The sequence below is a fragment of the Pyxicephalus adspersus genome, chromosome 11, assembly GCF_032062135.1.
Source record: "Pyxicephalus adspersus chromosome 11, UCB_Pads_2.0, whole genome shotgun sequence".
Taxonomy (NCBI): Eukaryota; Metazoa; Chordata; class Amphibia; order Anura; family Pyxicephalidae; genus Pyxicephalus; species Pyxicephalus adspersus.
In genome coordinates, this window is record NC_092868.1 from 15,175,304 (window position 1) to 15,196,663 (window position 21,360).

The following is a 21,360-nucleotide window of genomic DNA, read 5'->3' on the forward strand; positions in this document are numbered from 1 at the left end:
TTTTACAGTCTGTGTCAAATTCCTAACTTTCCTGGAATATAGGGCAAAATAATTTAGTCCTGCTCCAGGGAGCACATCACAATCTTCAGATAGAAATTCATGTAAAATTGTAAAGTTAGAATGGACTTTTTAAGTGCACGTTGCTAAGTGGTATTACCACTTTATTAAATTGATTTATCTGATGGTCCAATTTGCTGTTTAAGACAGTGACAGATTTCTGCCTAAGTTTACTGGGGGAAAAATTGTCTCCATTCAACCTGATCACCTTGTTGAGTTAGGCTTCTTGAACCCCCTGAGGTGCAACCCTCTACAATTACAGCTATACATGAAAAGCTGTCTACTCTTCAGATCCCTGCAGAACTTGCCTATGTGGTTTAACATACTTTGCATACCAGCATATGCATACCAAGTATATGAACTGAGAAATGAGGTGAGAAAGGTGACATCTATTTTTTTGTTTGTTTACTTCTGTGGGGATCTGAGAAATTTAAATGGACTTAAAAACAAACCCTGGCCCAACAGCAAGGTATTCTTTCTTTGTTCAGCCCAATGATGTCCCATACATACCCCTACATGCAACACTAAACAAGTGGCAGTGTGTGTTTTTTTTTTAAATTTTAAATAACCTATTTGTATTTTGTATAACTTTATTGACTTTGTTATTTGTGTTACTTTGACATCGGTTCTTCTTTACATTTATTTGAAGATTTTGAGATTTTAAGGTATCGTAGCGGAACAGGTAGTAATAAAATACATACATTATTGCAGTAATATTGAATAAATACATCATTAAATGTATTTTTTGAATGCAAGGAGTATACCTTCCCTGAATGTACCTTGGTATCAGTCACTTGCGATCACTGTACAGCAGATAGATGGGGAAGGAAGCAACACAAGGGACCAAAGAGCACAGCAACTTAGGCATGTATTTATTTATTTTTCTACTTCTCTTTTCAGGTCACTGGTTAGGAGACCTGTAAGTATTTTGGAGTTTAGAAACTGAGAAACATCAGGGTCCTATCCTGGACAGGGGGGTTGGCAGAATTCTGTAAATTTTAGATGAACAGAAGTACAAATGCTTTGGCAGGTAAAACAGCTCCCTTATCTGTATTTCAATGGTGTATTTAGCTGTGTGCCTAGAATTCATTACTATAACCACCTGCTTTATGATGATAGTGTCGACATTAGAACACTATAGCTGCCCTAAAATGAAATATTCCTATCTCTAAAAAAAACCCTCCCCATAACACGTAATACTCAAATAACAAATAAGGTAATCTCTATTAGCAACTGCTGACCTGCACTCTATTTTTAATGGAACTATAAACTTCTAAAATAAATCCTAACTTTTACCCACCCCACCCACTCCAACACCTAATCACCAAATGGAACTAAAGTTCTACTTTGAACTTTTGCACTTTAGGCAGGTGGTTATTGCAGAAGGAGACAGGTGATGTCCCTTTCTGCAATAACTGCTCTTACCTGCCTGATTGCCACCCAGCTGGTACATTTTGCTGACTTGATGTGCAGCACAGTGTTAGTTGCCAGCAATCCTGCCTTCTGTTGCATGTGTCGGGAATGAATGAACTCCCACATGCTTACGCAGAAATTACATTATCCCATCATGGTCAATCAAGATGGTCTTAGATCATCTGGAGAAAGAAAAGAAAATGGCAGCACCATGCTAGAGAGCAGGTATAGGCGAGTATCGCAGATTTAGTTCCGTTTTAGCACTCCAGCCTCTAAAATATTTAACTGCTAAATAAGTTTAACAATGATGCCCCCCAACAAACCTTAACACCAATGAATCCTTCAAACATACCACTAAACCACAAAGTGCAGTTTGAACAATCTGTCTGCAAATGTTGCACTGATCTTGATTTTGAAAAATAAAAATTTAGGAAATCTAAGCAAGGACTATGTAGTAGTTGAGGGCAGTGTCACAAGCATCAAAAGGTAGAACAGACCAGTGCGTCCAAACTACTTTTGGACGCACAAAGTTCTAGTATATCTGTATCTAATATTGGACAAAAGAGAATAGAGATTTTTTTGACCGAACATAAAATCATTTCATCTAATAGTCCAATAAAGTACCATCCTTTGTGTTCATGGCCTTATAGATGTATACCCCTGCCTGGCATACAGTTTTTTGTTTGCCAGGGTCCAACCCTTTGGAGGTGGCACTATAACCTTAAAGCAGAACTCTACTATACATTGGGTGGTGATCTTCTGCCATAAACAGCAAATATGTGCAGCATCCAGTGCAGGGGAACCCAGGGTTCCTAGGTATCCTGGTGCAGCACAGATTTTTGACAGATACCCAAAGCAATCAGGCATGTAGGTGGCATTTATTACAGAAGTTGCATCACCTGTCCCTTTCTGTAATAATGACCCACCTAATTGTGGAACTTTTTAATAAATTCCTGGCATGTCATCATATATACCAATGGTGTAATAAAGAGAAGCACTGTAGAGCAATTCATCCTCAAAATCTACAGTAGTAGCACTGAAGTCAGACTAGTGAGTACAAAAAGTAAAAAAGTACTTGGAGGACAGACTAGGAGCAGAGCAATGAGATCTGCACCTGGATATGCTTTTCCCATATGTATCACTTGACTAATTACGTATATAATATGAATCGCACCACTCAGGTCATGCTTTTGGTAACACTATCACTCTGAATTTCAAGGTCATGCACCCACGTTGTGTTAAATTCCCTCCAGGTACATGCTTTTTTCCTTTCATCAAATGTTCAGCCTTGTTCTGATGTTTCAAGGAACATTTTCTATGTGACATTCAAGAAACTATTACATGGAAAGGTATACGATGATAGATCATTTTAAGATGAATCCCTGAATTTACAGAGGATAAAGTAAACTTTTCATTCTGCAAATTTTAGTTGCCTGGCTGTTATGTAGGCTTGCATCATATAAAATGATAGTTGCGTAAGGATTTTAAAATGGATTTTAATATTCAGTTTTCTGTTATCTGAGGCCCAATACCTTTCTTAATGTTTTAGTTACCCTTCTCTGCGGTGGCTGGGAAAAATTTCATAATGTCAAGTGATAGGCTTCTATATGCTCCAGTTTGGCTTCAGTAGATTTACTTTTTTTGTTAAAGGGTAGACACTGGTTCCTTTGCCTTGTATCCCAGACCTTTACATTTGGTGCAGAGGGAGTAGATTCCCCAATATATTGAGGTCATGAAATAGCAGCAGGAGGTGTATTCCAGCCGTTCCTAGCTATATTGAAATTATGGTGACAGACAGCTGTTGAAGGAGAGGCTTTTGGTGACAGTTTGCAGTGCTGAAAAGAATTTGTTCTCTTAGAATATCTTGAAATTAAAAATCTAAGAAATGTTCATTTTACTTACCTTGTGGAATTCCATTGGAAATCCCTGCCGTCATTATCAGCCTGCTGTGAGGGTGCCCCCTAATGCCACGGCCCATTAAAGACACAGCAGTCATTGACATCATCTGACAGGACGAAGTAGGGGCTCCATTACACCAGGAGGTATTGTCATAATTTACACAATATGTCAAAGGTTCTTGTGTTCACAGCAGATTGAAAGGCATTTGATTCCTCCTGAAAAATATCCTGAAACCAAAAAACCAACAGAAAGAGTGAGCTTTGTTGGTAATTGTCTGCTAATATTTCATCAACCCTTTCTGAAAGTAATTACCGTTAAATACATCTATGTTATAGTCTGATTTCCTCTCAGAAGATAAAAGACTTTCCCATTTACTTTCTGTCTCTATGGGGCTCAAACAAGTTCTTGGCCCGGGAAAGTAGCCTGGCAAGGTCTCTTGGCGCAGGCGTTGAGTTCCAGCAGTGTTAGCTTTGTGAACAAAGATTGTTAAGCACTATAATGGGGATATGATTACAAACAAAATATGTGCTCAGTAATAATTATTCTAGTTTTATATTTTGTACAATGAAAACAAAAAACACTGTATAAATTACTTTGGAGTGATTTATGAAGATGTTCCAAACTGAATCAGCTTCACAGCATCTTTATTCGAGAGTTTTTGGAAAAAAAATTGCTGTTTCACCTGGTAAAAAGTGAAATAAAAAGTCACTTGCTTTTTTTAGAAATTGAGAATAAAATTGTCAAATGTTTGAACAATTCTGAAAAACTGTGAAAACTGTATGTTAAGGAATGTATATAGAAAAAAATGCTAGAGCCTTGATTAAAAGCTCATTGTCCTGATTTTGTTTTCCATTTCCTGGTACTTTGAGAAACTGTGAATGATGGTGGAATCTCAAAATGCAAAACTAGAAGGACCAAGAACATACCTTCTACTAACAGGCTAATTCACAAAATTCCAGTTAATGAATGAAACTGATAGTTGACTATTTAGAATGCTCATAAATAGGCTTTTTGTTTTGGCTTTAACTGTAGGAGCAGAAATCAGATTTTCTGCACATATTAGTTTTTTACACTTTATTTTTATTCATGCATTTGATGAGCAGAGGTCACTGATACCTATGTCCCTGCCACATTTAGCATGCATTGGTTAACTTAGCAATAGCTCAATGACTAATTTACATTTAAATAATTTGAATATATTTTGTTTAGGGATATGTAAAGCTTTTATTTGGTATACTGTTAAAATAAAAAAAACGTGTTCTGTTTTTATATGAAAGCAAATGTGAACAAAATGTTTTTTTTTTATTTTGCTTTTGTTTATTGAAGCAAACAGAAATGATTAGGAACCTTAGAGTTATAATGAGAAATTTATTCCATCTCTATTTTGCCTTACTTGGTTCCACCCAGCCTTTTCCAGATCAATATTATAATAAAACTCTTCTGATTTATTACATACCCAATGATGTAACTACTGTATCAAAAATTTGTGCATCTTTAAGTTATTTCCACTGTGCTAGATGATGCTGGATGTTTTTCTAGCCCAGAAATGAGGCAGGCTCTGTCTGATTTCCCGCAACTTCGGGAATGCAACCTTTGAGAAGCTCACAATGTTCTCTGAAATTAGCATAAGCAATCTCAGTACAGAGGGAACTTTATTTATTGCTTGTTAATAATATGTAGCTACTTAAGCGTCCATAACATGGCCACAGATTCACTTTAAATAGCCTAAAAGAGACTTTCATTGAAGAAGAATATTCAAAAAAGAATTAAGCTTGGATGAATTGACTCAGTGCATGTGCGGGAGTTTGGTCATCCTGTGGACAGCCAATCATGATTGCTGATGATACCACACTTGGAAAAAGACCAGGTAAAGACTTCAGCAGCTGCAAAAAAACTAGTTAATACCACAGCTCTAATGTCGAGGTAAATAAACCAGATAAGTTCTGCTGTGAGTTGTTGTCTTTCACATGCTCACAAAATGGATATTGTGGAATTGGAGAAAGTGCAGAGAAGGACAACTAAACTAATAAAAGGAATGGAGGAGCTCAGCTATGAGGAGAGATTAGCCGAACTGAATCTATTCTCCCTTGAGAAGAGACGTATAATGGGGGATATGATCACCCTATCTAAATTTATAAATGTCCATATGGAGAACTCTATTCTCAAATATTCACTTTAAAGTCAGTGCAATAAACAAAAGGACACTCTTTGCATCTGAGAAGTTTACTCTCTGCATAAGAAAGGAATTCTTCACTGTAAGGTCTGTGAAAATGTAGTATAGGTTGCCTCAGAGTGTAGTTTTAGTACATTCTAGGGATTGCCTTAAGACAAGGTTGGATGTGTTTCTAGAAGCACAGAATATAACTGGGTATAAAGTTATAAGGTAAAGACAACAGAGACTGTTGATCCAGGGAACATATGATTGCCAGGGTTTTTTGCGTTGCTCTGGATCACCTATGTTTATAGCTTATTGTTGTTTATTTCCCTGGTTGTTGAATTTAATGGACTTATTTTTTTTTTTAACTTGACATTGTAACATGGACATCTAAAAAAACATTAAATAGATCATAACTTACTTAAATAATTATAGTGGAGGTTTACAGGACATCCTGTATGTGTTAAACTACAACACCCATAATCCTACTGGATGACATTATAGACAGCTGGGACAAGCAAGCCAAAAAACATCAAAAACAAAATCTTTGGCTGGCTGCCACCAAAGACTTACCCTAAATCCCCAGCATCAGCTTCAAACGATTACATAAAAAAATAAAGTTTCTTTTTTTTCTTTTTATTCAGTTATTCAAATCTCAAACATAAATATCTAATCAATCATCCTGCTGTCACCAGTCATCTGCAGCACACATCTGCCCTACTGCTGATACCGGTATTCAAACTACATGGAAAGCAAGTTTGGAGTTTCTTAATGTTGATGTCATTGAGTGGCAGCTTTTGATTCTTCTTGCATAGGCCACTTGCCAACAAGTTGGAAATGCTGAGCTTCAGCATCTTAACCTCGACAGCAGGTCAGTAGCATCTGGCTTTGCAACAATCTGCCATGACTTGGCCTGCAGCCTTGGATGATTTAATGGATGTAGACTAGAGCCAGTATTACAAGAATCCCTATATTCCATACAGGGAAATGTGCTTGAATCTTGCTTTACGATCAAGTGCAGATTATTGAAGTTCATCACTAACTTTTTTATCTGTATATATGAAAAGGAATTTATTTTTACCAAGATTATTTAATTAACCATGTAAAACATTTGCGCAATAACTGGAGGTTTTTTATTAATTAAATTGCATTTGATATGTAGGGCATAGATAACCACCTGTGCAATGTGAACGGTTGATCATTATTAGGAATGACCATTAGGGAATATTTGTCTGTACCTCCCTGTTTTAGAGGAAAGCTGTCACAATCCTAAACTAATACTATAACTGAAAATCCATATTCATAGCTTACTTTGGAGATATAGGCAGCTAATGTTATGAGCAAATCTTACCTCTTCCTGCAAAAGCTGTCGATGGCTCCCCATTTTACCTCTAAATCCTCCCTTTTATTGTAAAAGGCTGCAACAAGAACCATTAGGAATGAATAAAAGTGAAGCTATGTTTAGAATTGGTGTAAGAACAATGGAACTTCAATTGTCTTTTCCTCTGTATCTCAGCTTTTATCAACCTTTTTACCCCAGAGGAACCCTTGGAAAATGTTCCCGATGCAGGGAACCCCTCCAAAAATAAATTAATTGGAAAAATGCCCTTTTCATTATTGGTGTGAAGAGTATCCCTCTTACCGTGGTGATACAAATTCATTAGATATAGACAGTTAAAATAGATCAATGGGATTATGCTTGTGGCCCTGCCAAGTGGCATCACTTTTACTTGTGTTTACCCCTTATTACATATTTTTTTACCATATGCTTAATTTTAATTGCCATGGTTAAATGTATGTAAAGAAGGGCATTTAGTAGCCATATTATATAGAAAATCTGCATGTTTCACATGGTATGTTTGCTTTAAACAACAATTTCACTCAGCAATGCAAGTTTAGTGTTTGATAGGATTTGGTATAAAATCTTCAAAAGCAAGTATGTGCTTTTTACCTACAAAGATCCTACCCAAAGCCAACATTTTTTATATTGGGTAAAATAAACCTTCAAAGTGCCTCTGATCTGAAAGAAATATTACTGAAATCTTACATGCTTTGATTCTTTATTATGATAATTTGTCAGTTAAAGTGGTGCTTTAAGTCTCTGTCGACTTCACTATGAAATAGTTCCAATTGCGTAAAAATCAATTATCTTTAAATCATAGCTGTCATCATTTTTGTTTTTCTTTCCCGCAGTACAAACATGTTTCCTTGACAGGGAAAGTGTAACGCCTGTCATAGTCTTATGTCCTCCACCCAGAGCTCGCACTTCTACGCTACCATGAAATCTGGATAGAACTTCTAAAATAAACCTGTCACCCAAACATTTTCACTAACACTATGTTATTACCTCATTTTATTATAGACAATAATGTATTGATCTCCAGCCTAAAGTTTATTACCATGGAGTACAAAATATGCCATGCTACAAAGAAGGAAAAAAAAAAGAGCTGACACTTTCCCAAATGGAATTAAAAAAATATAAGGGCTTTAGTGAGTTGTTAAATGTTAAACATGTAACAACTTCTGATACAATGTATTGTAAAGTTATGCACTTGGGGGCTAACAACATTCATGCTTCATACTGTCTATGGGGAATACATTTGGGGGAGTCAGAAATGGAAAAGGATCTGGGGGTTCTGATAGATCATAGACTTAATAACAGCATGCAATGCCAAGCTGCAATATCTAGCTAGTAAAGTACTTTCTTGTATTAAAAGAGAAATAGACTGCAGAGATGGAGAAAAAATCCTGCCCCTGTACAAAGGATCTGATTGATTACATCCATGTGTCCTAAAAGAGCTGAGCTCAGTTATTTCAAAAGTCATTATTTTTTATTTTTAGAGACTCTTTAATCACTGGCATGGTACCAATGGATTGCTATGTTCAAAAAAGGAGCAAAGTCGTAACCAGGTAACTACAGACCAGTTAGTTTATTGCCCATAGTCGGAAAGGTCCTAGAGAGTTTGATGAAGCACCACATAGAGGAGTTTCTGCTAGAAAATAATAAGTGATAGTCAGTATGGCGTCAGGAAAGACCATTTCTGTGTTTGCAGTTGACACCAAACTATTTAATGGAATTAGGTCCATACATGATGTCTATAATCTACAAGCAGACCTGGATGTACTGTTTGATTGGGCAGCCAAGTGACAAATTACATTTATTATGGACAAATGTATAGGTATGCACTTGGGGCTAACAACATGCATGCTTCAAACTGTCCAGAGGGAAAACATTTGGGGGAGTCAGAAATGGAAAAGGATCTGGGGGTTCTAGTAGATCAGAGACTTAATAACAGCATGCAAAGCCAAGCTTCAATATCAAAAGCTAGCAAAATACTTTCTTGTATTAAAAGAGAAATGGACTGCAGAGATGGAGACATAATCCTGCTCCTGCACAAAGCATTGGTCAGACCATATCCGGAATATGCAGTCCAGTTTTAGGCACTAGTTCACAAAAAGGACATTGTGGAATTGGAGAGAGTGCAGAGAAGGGCAACTAAACTAATAAAATGAATGGAGGAGCTCAGCTATGAGGAGAGATTAGCTGAACTGAATCTATTCTCCCTTGAGAAGAGACGTTTAAGGGGGGATATGATCACCCTGTATAAATATATAAATGGTCCATATAGAGAACTCTCTTCCCAATTGTTCACTTTGAGATTATTACAAAGAACAAGAGGGCACTCTTTGCGTCTGGAAGAAAAGAAGTTTAAGCTCTGGATAGGGAAGGGATTCTTCACTGTAAGGTCTAAATGTGGAATCAGCTCCCTCAGGAAGCAGTTTCAGCAGCTATTATAGATTGCTTTAGGAAAAAGCTGGATGTTTTTCTACAAGCACAGAATATAACTGGGTATTAAGGCTTTAAAGTAAAAATAACAGTGACCGTTCATCCAGGGAACATCTGATTGCCTCATGGAATCAGGAAGGAATTTTTCCCCAGTTTAAGCAAATTGTACCATGGGTTTTTTGCCTTCTTCTGGACCAACTATGTCTGTTAGGGTTTTATATCTGGGATATGAAAATTCCCTAGTGGTTGAACTTGTTGGACTTTGTCTATGTCTTTTTTTAACCTGACCTACTATGTAACTATATATATATATATATATATATATATATAAATATATAGAATGAGAGAGAGAGCCTAAAAATGATAAATAAATAACCTCTTTTAAAATTTCCAGGAATTCCAACTTAGCAGGTTTACCCTATTTCATTAGGTTTTACTTTTTCTGTCATTGAGAGCTGTCATCGCTTCTATGTTTAGTTTGAGCTTGTCTCCACTGTACATTGCAATTGCAGACATGGACTAGTCATCTCTTCGATCCATATGTTTGATCCAAGGTCTTCACTGCCAGGATTCATGATTGATTTATGTGTTGCACAGCTCTCATGCAGATGTGCAAATGGTTACATTCCTCCATATGAATATACCTTTGGAGTAAGGAGCACATGTTTTCACACATCATACACCTACTGGATGTGCTTTCTCCTTTCCAAAACTGGCTGTCTGAGATTCTATGTGATGGTGGACTGGGCTTAGCTAAGGTATTTCAGAGCTTGGCAATGGAATTTTGCCAGCACAGTTTCCTATTAAATCCATTTACACAATTATTGGAATATGGTACCCAGACCATCACGGCATTCACCACAAATATTACAGAAAGTATTTTGTTTTTTTAGGTGTAGCTCTTGTTTTTCTCTTCCAGTTTGAAATTTTCTGTTTTGAGTATGGTTTAATAAACATGAAACAATTTGGTTTGTTTGACAGGGTATAACTGTCTATTGTCCTATGATTTAGTGTTGGGATTGCTCTTCTCCCCTCTGTACATCCTTATTATTTACTAGAGGTCACATGGGAGGAAGACCCTCATGGTTAGTTCAGCAAAGGAAGCCGTCTTTTGCTAGGCAGTACTTGCCCATGGTCATGTGACTGAAGCACCTGCAAGGTAACCCTTGTGTATGTGATTCAGTTAAATAGCATCTGCCACTGAATGACTAAAAAAAGAATAAAGTAATCTCCCATTGTCTGACACTTGGCTATGATCTTTCAACAGATTTTGTTCCAAGATTGTAAGGAACATTTATTGCAGTGGAGATGAAAGGAGAATTCTGTTTGCTCAGTTTACTGTTAGAGGGATTTGCTGCCCCATGATAACAAGTGAAAGAGGTGTGTAAATAGAAAAAAGGACCGTTCAGAACAGGCTTTTGCCTAGAAATAAAGTCTTCACTGTAGAATACAGTATGTAAACCCTAGGTCTACTGCAGTTATGTTCAAATGTTGGCCCTGGGGCTTCCAGTGGCCCTTCTTTGCACTCTTGACATCAGCCTTCTTGGCTTTGAAAAAAGTAAAACTCCAGACATTCATCTAAATACAGAGTTTAAATACATAGATGTTTAGTTTTATACTTTGTGATTGATTTGGAGTTATGACCATCCAATATTGTGATTCACATACATATTCACATTGAACAGCCAGACGATTGACAAACAATGATTCAGCAATTTATGTGACCTATATGACCACGTCAGACTCTTCTTTGTAAAATGAATGATCATCCTCCCCACTAATTAATGATCTGACCTGTAGTGCCACTTTAGGTATAAATGAATAGATCTGCTCTATGTGACACAGGTTAGTTTTAATGCTTTGGTTTGCAACTCTACTAGATGGGGCACTTCTCTTGATCCCCCTTGAACAGAGACTTAGATCTCAAGTCCTGAGTTTGTAAATTAAGTAAAGCAATCAACAATTGTGAGAAATCTTGAGTACATGCTATTGGCTTGGTAATTGTGTAATTAAGACAAAGAAAAACTATTACTTTACCAGGAAAAAAATGATAAACTGCTTCAAACAGAAGGTAATATTTATTAACATAACGTTTCAAAATGGCTTGTATGATTACATTTTAAGTGGCATAAATATGTTTTATATTATATACATTGGGTGTTGACTGACAGCTTCATCACACACCTTTAGGATAAGTTAATGTGGTCAGAGCAATGAAATAATATTTCTGATTCTTCCAGTATTGTGGAGTACTTGAAAGTTGTTTTTGGTCATTTACAATGATCATTTACAATGGTCAGTGATTATGTTTTGGTCATTTACAAGTTTAGACTAATCGTCTACAATCTTTTCATTAACCCTATTTCAAAAAGAAATATTTATTATAGGAAATACCAGTAGTATATGGAGGGAGGTTTATCAAGCATGCTGGTAGCACAACCTGGCTTATTTGTAGTGATCTCTTATTTAACAAAGGATTTGTAATACGCTTTGAGTGTGGCAGATCTAATGCTGCTGCAATGGTTCTGTCCCTAGAATCCATGCAGCTTTTTTTTGACCTAGGCTAAGTTCAGACTGGTGGTGAGTTTGCGGTGTGGTTACCACTTCTGCACACTGGCCCATGTAGTGTCTACCCACAGCAGTCTAAGAAAATAAATGTGGGTGGCAGTGAGCTGTCAATTCTGCAAACCTTGGTTCTTTAAAGCAGAACTAAACCCAGTCAACACTTACCTGTCCCCATTCATCTTTGTTCTTCTTTGTTCTGATCTTAGGCCACCTTGATTGGCCAGGCCAGGTTGGCATTCATTCATAGCCAAGATGGGCGCAAGCAATTTTCACAGTTCAAGGACCTATCAGGTTCATAAGTATGTTTTATTGCAGAAAGGATATTCCCTGTCCCTTTCTGCAATAAAACCCTGCGTGATTGCAGTTTCACTTTAAGAATCATCGCTGTGGTGGAAGTGGCTAAATGACCAAATTGTTGCTCCCTTCCACAGGTCTGAACTTGCAGGTAAGAGGTGTCTCCCTCGATCATTCTATTATGTCTTCAACAAATAAAATTCACAAAATATTGGTATACGTACTCAGCAGAAGTTATAGATAGTTTACTTCAGTGTAGCATCTGGTAAATAATGGTAAATAATAAATACATGTGCATGTTTGTAACTATAAAAACATTTTAAAAATGCACTTTATTTAGTTCCCAAAAACATGTAAAGAAAATATATAAATACACTCTTTGCATTTCCCTACAATTTTTAATAAAATTGGTTTACAAAGGCTGCTGGAATGTTTAGCATTTGTGCATAAGTAAAACAGTCCGTCATGGACAATTGCCTTTCTCATATAGTTTAATCAAAACAAGCTCACATATCCTTGTAATATTGTGTTGGAGAATCATGTGCATGTCTTGCTAGTCACTGTGAGAGCTAGTTTTAGATTAACAGTTAACACGTGGGCCTCCAGGCAACACTTATACAGGCTTACTCGCAAAAATCTATCTTTCAGTTATAAGAAATATGATTGATATAGAATAATACACTAAAAGCATGCACAGGACAGTCCATAGATGTTAGAGAATGGTTGGAACTGCCTGACTTAGGGCAGTAGAGAAGGCAGGGGAAGCTGCACACTCATACCCCCAGTGTTAGAGAAAACAAAAATGCTCAGGCACAAAATTGTGCAAGAAGCTCTAATAAACTTATTTAGTTTAGATGGTTTCAGCTTTAACTCAAGTGGCACTAATCACTGCCCCCTACCAGAATTAAGGCACTAAGCATATCACTACAAAAATAGTTATGAGAAGTTTGGTGTTTAGTACCGGGTCAGTAGAAATCGGTAAATGGCAAGGGTGCGGCATAGGTCCATCAAAGTGGGATAAATCAGTGTAGACTTAGGTAAGTAAAATATTTTTAAGCATTTATCTGGGGGGGTTACCTGTGCCCAGCGATAAACTTTAACATATTGTATGACAGAAGCAATGCACACACATGATATTGTGCATAAACACAACAATAACTCCACGTAAAACTTTTTTTTTTTTTGGTATATGTTAGAATTGAGAAAGATAAAGTCTCTGTTTGATTCAACTTGCTGAAATCATTCTGTTCTGCTGGGATCGCCCTAGGCAGTACAAAAAATCAATGTGTTAAAGCACCATTTTACCGGAAGCAAATATTTAAATATTTGGTAGATGCTATTAGGATGAATCACAGTAATTTATCTTTCAGGGGCTATGGTAAGATCTCTTTGGTTGAGATGACAGTTAATTTGACTTGTTGTTTTCCGTGCCTCATTAGATCATTTATCTTTTTTGCATTATAAGATTTCTGCAGAAGAAAATAAAAATAGTGCCACAAGATGAATACCTGAGACTGCCTTCATTACATAAGGTTGAGTGAGATTGTAGACTGAACTACTCTGGTCACATCACATGAGCTGTGAGGACCCAGTAGATTGTGACGCTATATCTTCCAATACTCCTGGTTTATATTTATCATCTTAGTGTGGTTTGTAATGAGTTGATGCAAAAAGTAAACTAAGACTATGGCCCTGATTTATTAAAGTTCTCCAAGGCTGGAGAGAATACACTTTCGTCAGTGAAGCTGGGTAATCCAGCAAACCTGTAATGGATTTCCTAAAAGTCAAGCTTTTGTTAGCAAATGTTTTCAATCCTGGACCAGATCCATTCCAGATTTGCTTTCTGTTGAAAGTGTATTCTCTCCAGCCTTGGAGAACTTTAATAAATCAGGGCCTGTGAGTGGAATCTGGACAGATCTAAAATAGAACATGCCTTTTTTACCACAATATTTTTTGCATTTAGGTGACTTTGGTTGGAAAGTGTATACATCTCTGCAATGTAACTTTTCCAGACAATGACAGGGCAAATGTTTTAAACAAAGAAACCTGCTGAATTTTCCCTACACACATGGTTTAGGTTAATGATGTATCATATTAAACATGAAAAAGAAGTGAGCCATTGCTATAACAAAGCATAATTATATCAAGATCTTGCTTCCTGCAGCTCCATGCTTTCCACAGGCATACAAGCCCTGCAAGAATTCAGAAACATGAGTGATGAGTTAACTTGTTTTCTGCCAGATCAAGCTTTATTGAGCTCATTTTTTAAAATAAAGATTGAAAAGGTACAGCTTTTGTCTTTATGGGTAAAATCCTCTGCAAACGACATCTTACAAGAAAACTTCAGGTTAGTTGAAAAAAAACCCTACAGCCAACTCGTCCTATTGAAATATTAGGCTGCGTATTCCAACAGAAAAAAGGGCTAGAAAAGTTTTTTGTTACTTTACCCCTTTTATACTGCAAACCAACTTTACATAGATAGCAGTCCCCTTTTTATTCTTGGCTATATTTCCATTGTGACTTATTAGGGATGTTTGAGAATATAAACACTGCGCCAGCCTCATGCATGCCAGAATAACAGAACGAGACTACCTGTGTTTATATTGCCAGGGAACCTGATAAGAAAGCCATAATACATACAATCATATTGCATGCAAAAAAAAAAAAAACACGCTGCTAATGGTTATTAAGTTCAGTTTCTCCGGCGATGCTTCATGAGGAGAACATGGATTGTCCTCCACTATCATGTGCTGGAGATGATAGCTGGCTTATTTTGGGTGCTTTTCCTTCCTTGCAGTCCTCAAAAAATTTCCCAAGATGAATTAATTTTTTTCTCATCAGTATAAAGTATGATGGGAGAATGGAAGTTTTACAAGGGTCGAAACTCAGCTAAATGTTCTAGTCCTGTATGGCAACCTTTCAGCACGCAGGACTTATTTAGATATATTCCCAGTTGGGTAGGTTTAGGTAGTACATGTACAAGTCTAAATATGGGTTGTCATGGTGCTGATGATGCCGTGAACTCATTTCTTGTTCATAGATACTGTTGCTCATTTGCCATTAAGGCAATTTACTGATGTGATTGTTTGTTAAACGTAAGACAAAAGAAATGTGTCCTGTTTGAGGTTATACTTAATTGTTTGCTCATTTTATTTCTTAGAGACTTCCTTTTATTTTAAGCATGCTGATGGATTGTTAGGTAAAAGGTACAATGGATTCTATTTATTAACATAAATTGCCTAAAAAGGAGTAGTAAACTTTTAAAACTAGTTTAGTGTCATGTGGAGGAGCATAAATAAAGGTTGGTCTTTAAAAATCTGGTTGCTTTTGGTCAATTTTCTTTACAGGACAACAGCACAATGTAGAACCCCACAACAACCAAATTTTAGTTTACAGAGGTGTAGTTAGATTTTTTGATTATTTGTTATGAGTTCTTTCACTCTACATTATTGTTGCTTTTGCGACTGCTTTGTTGTAGAATCCCAACAATGAAGACATTTGAAGAACTTGCACAATGGCTGAATGTGAGTTGTCCTTGCCTGCTAGAAAATAAAATACATTTCCAAAGTAAGCAAATAGTTAACATTAAAAGCAAGAGCTGAGCAAATGACAGACAGACTTGCCTGACTTAGGACTGAGCCATGATGGGTACGACAGCTCACCGTGCCAGTAAAAACAGCTGGAGGCCCAGCTACAAGAGAAGCCTGTCCCCGGAGGGAGCCGCTCCATGTCAGCGAGGCAGCAGCTGGGTGGCATGGCCCTTATCAGCCATATCGGTATTAGAATAGAGATGGGCGGGTTCCGATGTACTCTTCTGTCCCTGTGTGAGGATTAACCTGAGCCCGAGGTGAAATTACAGAAGTCTATTTGATCTGTGCCGTAGGAACGTGCTCAGTTTCTTGGCTGGAGACCAAGATGGTGTGGATGAAAGCAATGTGATCTCTTCCGAGTCTGTGAGCAAGCGTGTATCGGTTTCCTAATATCACAGGAGGGAGGATAATGTGAAACATACATGCTGTTTTCACCAAGTCTGATGGACTCCAGAGACCTTCGGAAACCACATCCGAAACATTTGTACGTACAGCCACGTGCCTCTTTTCCACATAGTGTAAATATTTCTTAGTGGAACTTTCCTGTTAAAAAAACTCCACTTTAACCTAAAGTCGGGCTAAAATTTTATAATGAAGCCCTGTTGATTAATAATTACAGCCAACACTTTTCCTTGAAGGTCAAAACACAGCATAGACATTTTCTGTGCTGCTTTTTTAACATGCAGGTATACAGGGAAGTGTGACTTTTGATCCATTTGCATTATTAGAATTTTTTGCATGGTTTAGACCTGTTTAGCTGTAATACCCAGTAGCCACAAAAAGGCTCTAGGACATCAATTTCTGCACGTGGGGGTGAAAAATGCCAGCATATATGTCAAATAAGTGTATTTTTGCAGAGAGGGCCTTTTTAGTAATGAATTTAAGTAAAGTTCTCATTTGTTTTGCAATAAATGTAGCTCAGATTAAAAAAAAGATTTTACCTAAATGTTTACATTTTCTTATTCTGATGAGCAGGAAAAAAAATCAGGGATAAGGGAGATAGAAAGGGACGTTTATCAATTCTTACGCACATTTGTTAAACAGGAGCATTGAGACAAATCATGCAACAGATTTATTACAAGGTTACTGCTTAAGTTATTGACTTTGGCTGCTGTAATGAGATCTGACCCCAAGTCTTAATTATGTGACTAATTAGAGTGAAAATCTGTCTCATTTTCATAAATCTGCCGCTGACCTTACAAACCTGTTTCAGTTGGCTGCCCTGGGTTTAGAACACATGGGTTGTGAATACACCGTAAAGCTGCCAATGGGACTTTGCAGCTTGATTTGTAACCAGGCTGCTCAGGCAAAATCTGCCAAAAAATATTTAGGGCAGGGTGTATTGTTTTTAGTCCTATTAATCTGATCTCTTTTCTCTGGGAATGTCTAGATTTTAACTAATCACTGGGTAAGAAAAAAAATATACAAAAATGCTGTTTATTTGCCTAAATCGGTGGTCACATGATGTCCAGGGGCAGAACCCTCTCAGGCTCTTGAGGGCTCCAGGGATGCGATGTTGTTACCTATGGTGGGGTGGTTGGCTATGGAAGTTCACTCATTGGGAAAAGGTAGAATTACTTAGCACAATTACACTAAAAAAAGCTAGTTAAGATTATTAATGTCTGATATTTAAAACTTTTTAATGGAGTATACATGTCCTCAACATTCAGGATCATGTAGAGAAATTTGATTGTCAGCTCTTTTCTGTTTCAGAATATCATACTTCAATAACAGAACCAGGAAAATGTATGGCTTTGATGTTGATGTGCATGGTGTCCTAGAGAGTGTAGCCACAGGCAGACAAGTGTTTAAGGGCATCAAGTATTAAACTGCAAGAAAGCTGTAACTGGATTGTTAGTGGTGAGGTCAGAAGTCATGATCTTTCATCTGATAACAAAGTTCATGATTGCAATTTACAAATAGTTATAGAGAGTGGAAAGCCTGAGTCTTAAGATAAGGAACCAAGGTATCTGCAGAGGAACAGAGCTTTCTGAGGATCTGGCATAGAAAATACAGGACAGCCTGCAAATAATGAGAAATATCTCTTGGCAGTCTAGATAACTGAAAACTTGCAGCTATTTTTAAACAAGGTATCTGTTTTTTATTATGTGATTTTGCAGTGTTTATCCTGCAGTTGTCTTCAGCAAGAATTGGACCCAAAATCATTGACATGATTGTCTTCAACATGTATATAGGTATTTTCCTTTGAACTACTGTGCCGCCATCTAAGTGTTTACAAAATGTAAAGATTTTCTGAAGCATGTTATGATGTTCAGAATTTAACTGCAGGCAGTTGTCAAATGTTTAGTGGTTTAATGAATGCGGATATAGTTTAGCACTTCTAACAGAGAGTATTAGTGTATATTACGTATGCAGTCTTTGCTCTCTGCTTTGCAGTGCAACACAGTTGTTGTGCTTTACTGCTCTTTATCATAACAAAACTTAGATGAGTTATCTGACTTAATAAAACCAACATATCATCTAGATGGTTAAGAGTACTTTGTTAATCAGGACAATGCAATTGCATTGGCAGATCTATCTTACCTTGACTTCCTATTTTATCCTTAAATCATTAAAATATTAGGTATGGAAAAACAAACCTGTAGAAATACTGGAGCTGTTGGATATTTTTTTTCTTATAAACTTCAAAAATACACTATTTTCTTACCTTAAATCAAAGTACAACTTTGATGGTCCACAAGACAATTTTGGTGATCCGCGGCTCTGGCCAGTGCACCCCTGAGCTTAGGGGGGGTGTATCAGCCAGAGCCCCAAGCCATGTCTCCTGTGCGGATCCCAGGCTCAAGTCGGTGGGCGGGTTGTGTCTCTGGGCACAAACCGCCCAGAGTGGGTGGGTTCTGGCATCATGACGTCACTCGGGGAAGTTTCTTCCCCTTTGAGTGACACACGGCTCCCTGCGCATGTGGAGTCTGGTAAATGTGGTGGTTCATAGATCCGAAAAGGTTGGTGACTTCTGCTTTAAAGTGTACCTCTTCTTTTTTTGAAGTTACCCATAGTGGGCTCTGATGGTGTTCCTCATTCCCCCTACAAGTCTATGTTATCTCAGCTGTATGATCCACTTTCCACCACACAGCATCTCCATAATATTTACCCTCATGTCTTGTTCTCCTACATTTCTCTTGTTCTTCACGAGTTTCATTGTCCCAATTAAAAGTTTGTTCTTTTCTTGTCCCAGTGGAGTAGAAATTCGACATTGGAGTGATAAAAGTTTATGGCAGTATATTAATAGTAAATTATCGCTATAATCAATGCTGTGATGTACACGCAATGGTTTACTAAAGTTCTGCTGTTTTTCAATAGACACCTAAATTTCACCTGTCGTTCTTCAGCATGCTTTACTTCAAATGTATTTAGTGATGGTTTGGCCAGTTCCAAGGGTACAGAAACATGCCTGTAGGTCATTCTGTCATTGCTTTGCAAATGATGTCAGTTTTGTGTTTTCTATAACCTTATATTTTTAATATGAATATATAATATATGAAGATACATTTCCAGGGTTATGCATTTTTAATTGCAATGCCTGCACTGGTGTTCTCCCTATAGCCCTTCTATTAGGACTCAACCCACTACCAAAGCTGCTATGCCTGGCCTGTTTGGAGGGTAATTGCTCTCAAGTAACTGGTGAAGAACAATGTTCATTCAAATCTCTACTGATGTAAGCTCATCATTCTGTTTGATCTTACATCACTACTTGACTGACACTTGAGATTGAAAGCTTTAAGGTGCGTACACACTTCCAATTTTTATCGTTCCAATCGAACGACGAACGATCGATTGGGCAAAAAATCGTTCGTAAAAAAGTAACCAACGACGCCGGCGAACGAGGAAACTCGTTGGAAACGAACGACCGGACCGGCGGATCGGATTGGACGACGATCGTTGAACATCGTTCGTGTGTACGATCGTTCGTTGATCGTCCATGGTCTGAGCATGCGTAATGAACGAACGTTCGTTCACTTTCCTATCGTGCACATAGTTCCTCTATCGTTCAAACGATCGTATCTATTGTGTGTACAATATCTACGAACGATCGTGTCGTTATCTCTATGTGCAGGATCGGTGCTATACGATCGTTCGTAGATATCGTGCAGGATCGTTCGTCGTTCGTTTTCCAACGATAATAATTGGAAGTGTGTACGTAGCTTTAGTCTGTCTGCAGCCTCTGATGACACAAGACACCCATAATACTGTACTCTACTTAACATATACTGTTTACACAATGGATGTGCTCTGCTTCTCCTTCTTCCATTGTAAGTCTGTAATTCGGTCAACTTTGTGAAACCAATGCACTCCCTTTGAGGTCATAACTCAGATGTTGTTAGGTGGGAGGCAGATAATGCAGTAAATGAGACATATACAAGGCTCCCTCTAGTGGCTCATGAAAAATATTATCACATTTATTACAGTAACAAAAGCTTAAAAATACAATCAGATAAAAATATAAAAGTCAAATTCAAATATTTTAAGGTAATCACTGTTATAAGTGATGGCACCAAGTATTTGGATAGAAACTAGATTATTTGATGTTTTCTTGGTTTATAGGTCCAGTCCAGCTTCTGTTTCATTCTGCTGTGACATTCTTTTCACTTGCCAACAGAGTAAAGCCACATGCACACGTGCAATAATAGTCGTTGGAAAGGATCTTTCAGAAACCTTTCCGACAACTAGCACTGCATGATGCATATACAGCACAGTTCTGCTCTATGCAGAGGGGAGGGGAAGAAGGACAGAGCGCCACCCTGCTGCGCGCTCTCTCTCTTCCCTTGCATTAGGATCGTTAGTCGTCCATAGTTCGTGGATCAGCCAGGACGGTCGTTCAGACGATGGACGACTGACGCTGTACACACACCAGATTCTCGCCTGATATTTGCCCTGAGGTGATTATCGGGCGAGAACGGTTGGACCTGTGTACGTACCTTAAGAGGCTATCTTTGACTACAGAACTAATATAATGTGAGATGTTGATATAGTAATTATAGCAGGGGTTCCCTAAAGACTCGAAAGTTTTTTCAAGGTTTCCACCATGTTTAAAAGATTGAGAAGGTTATCTAAGCAGTAGGTGTTATGTTACTCACCTGTGCTAGACTTGGGCCATCTGTAGAACATTTTAAGAATTTTTTTTTAATCAAAGAATCCCAATTATGTTTTTATAGATTTTCCATTAGTTTTCATACCAAACTTATATTACAATCTTAAAATGATTTCCAGATCCGTAGGCTTACTTTAGCTCAGGATTGACACTATTACCGAAATCAGACCTTGAACATACAGGGGGAATCTTAAATACTTCATCTAAGTATCTTTTTTGATCTGGTTTCAATCCTTTGTCATTCTGGTCCTTGTACCTACCTAGTTCATCCGGATTGCCCGTCAGGTTGACAGCCAGGTTCAGGTTTCTGCTGCAAGAGTTTGAACAGTGGGGCCTCTATAAATATAATTATGGAATTGTATGTCCACATATATAACATGGTACGTCAGATCTTGTCATTGTGCACATCCTAATATCCTAATATGGTTTTTCAATGTAAACTACATTTCGGCTCATGTTAAAATGCACAGAAATGCATATGCAATTAATG

The 21,360-nt window shown here is 37.5% G+C and overlaps 2 protein-coding genes across 4 annotated transcripts in view; both read left to right on the forward strand.

The window, feature by feature from the left end:
• Positions 1-21,360, forward strand: part of NTF4 (neurotrophin 4) — a 92,686-nt gene that overhangs the window by 63,156 nt on the left and 8,170 nt on the right. The window contains exon 1 of one of the 3 annotated variants that reach the window (XM_072425837.1): positions 1,066-1,087. The exons of the other annotated variants lie outside the window; for them this stretch is intronic. The gene's annotated coding sequence lies outside the window, so the exon portion shown is untranslated. Of the gene's footprint in view, positions 1-1,065; positions 1,088-21,360 lie in introns of those variants that run through there. 3 annotated transcript variants of the gene reach the window in all.
• Positions 1-21,360, forward strand: part of SAXO3 (stabilizer of axonemal microtubules 3) — a 103,000-nt gene that overhangs the window by 52,818 nt on the left and 28,822 nt on the right. The gene's annotated exons all lie outside the window — the stretch shown is intronic.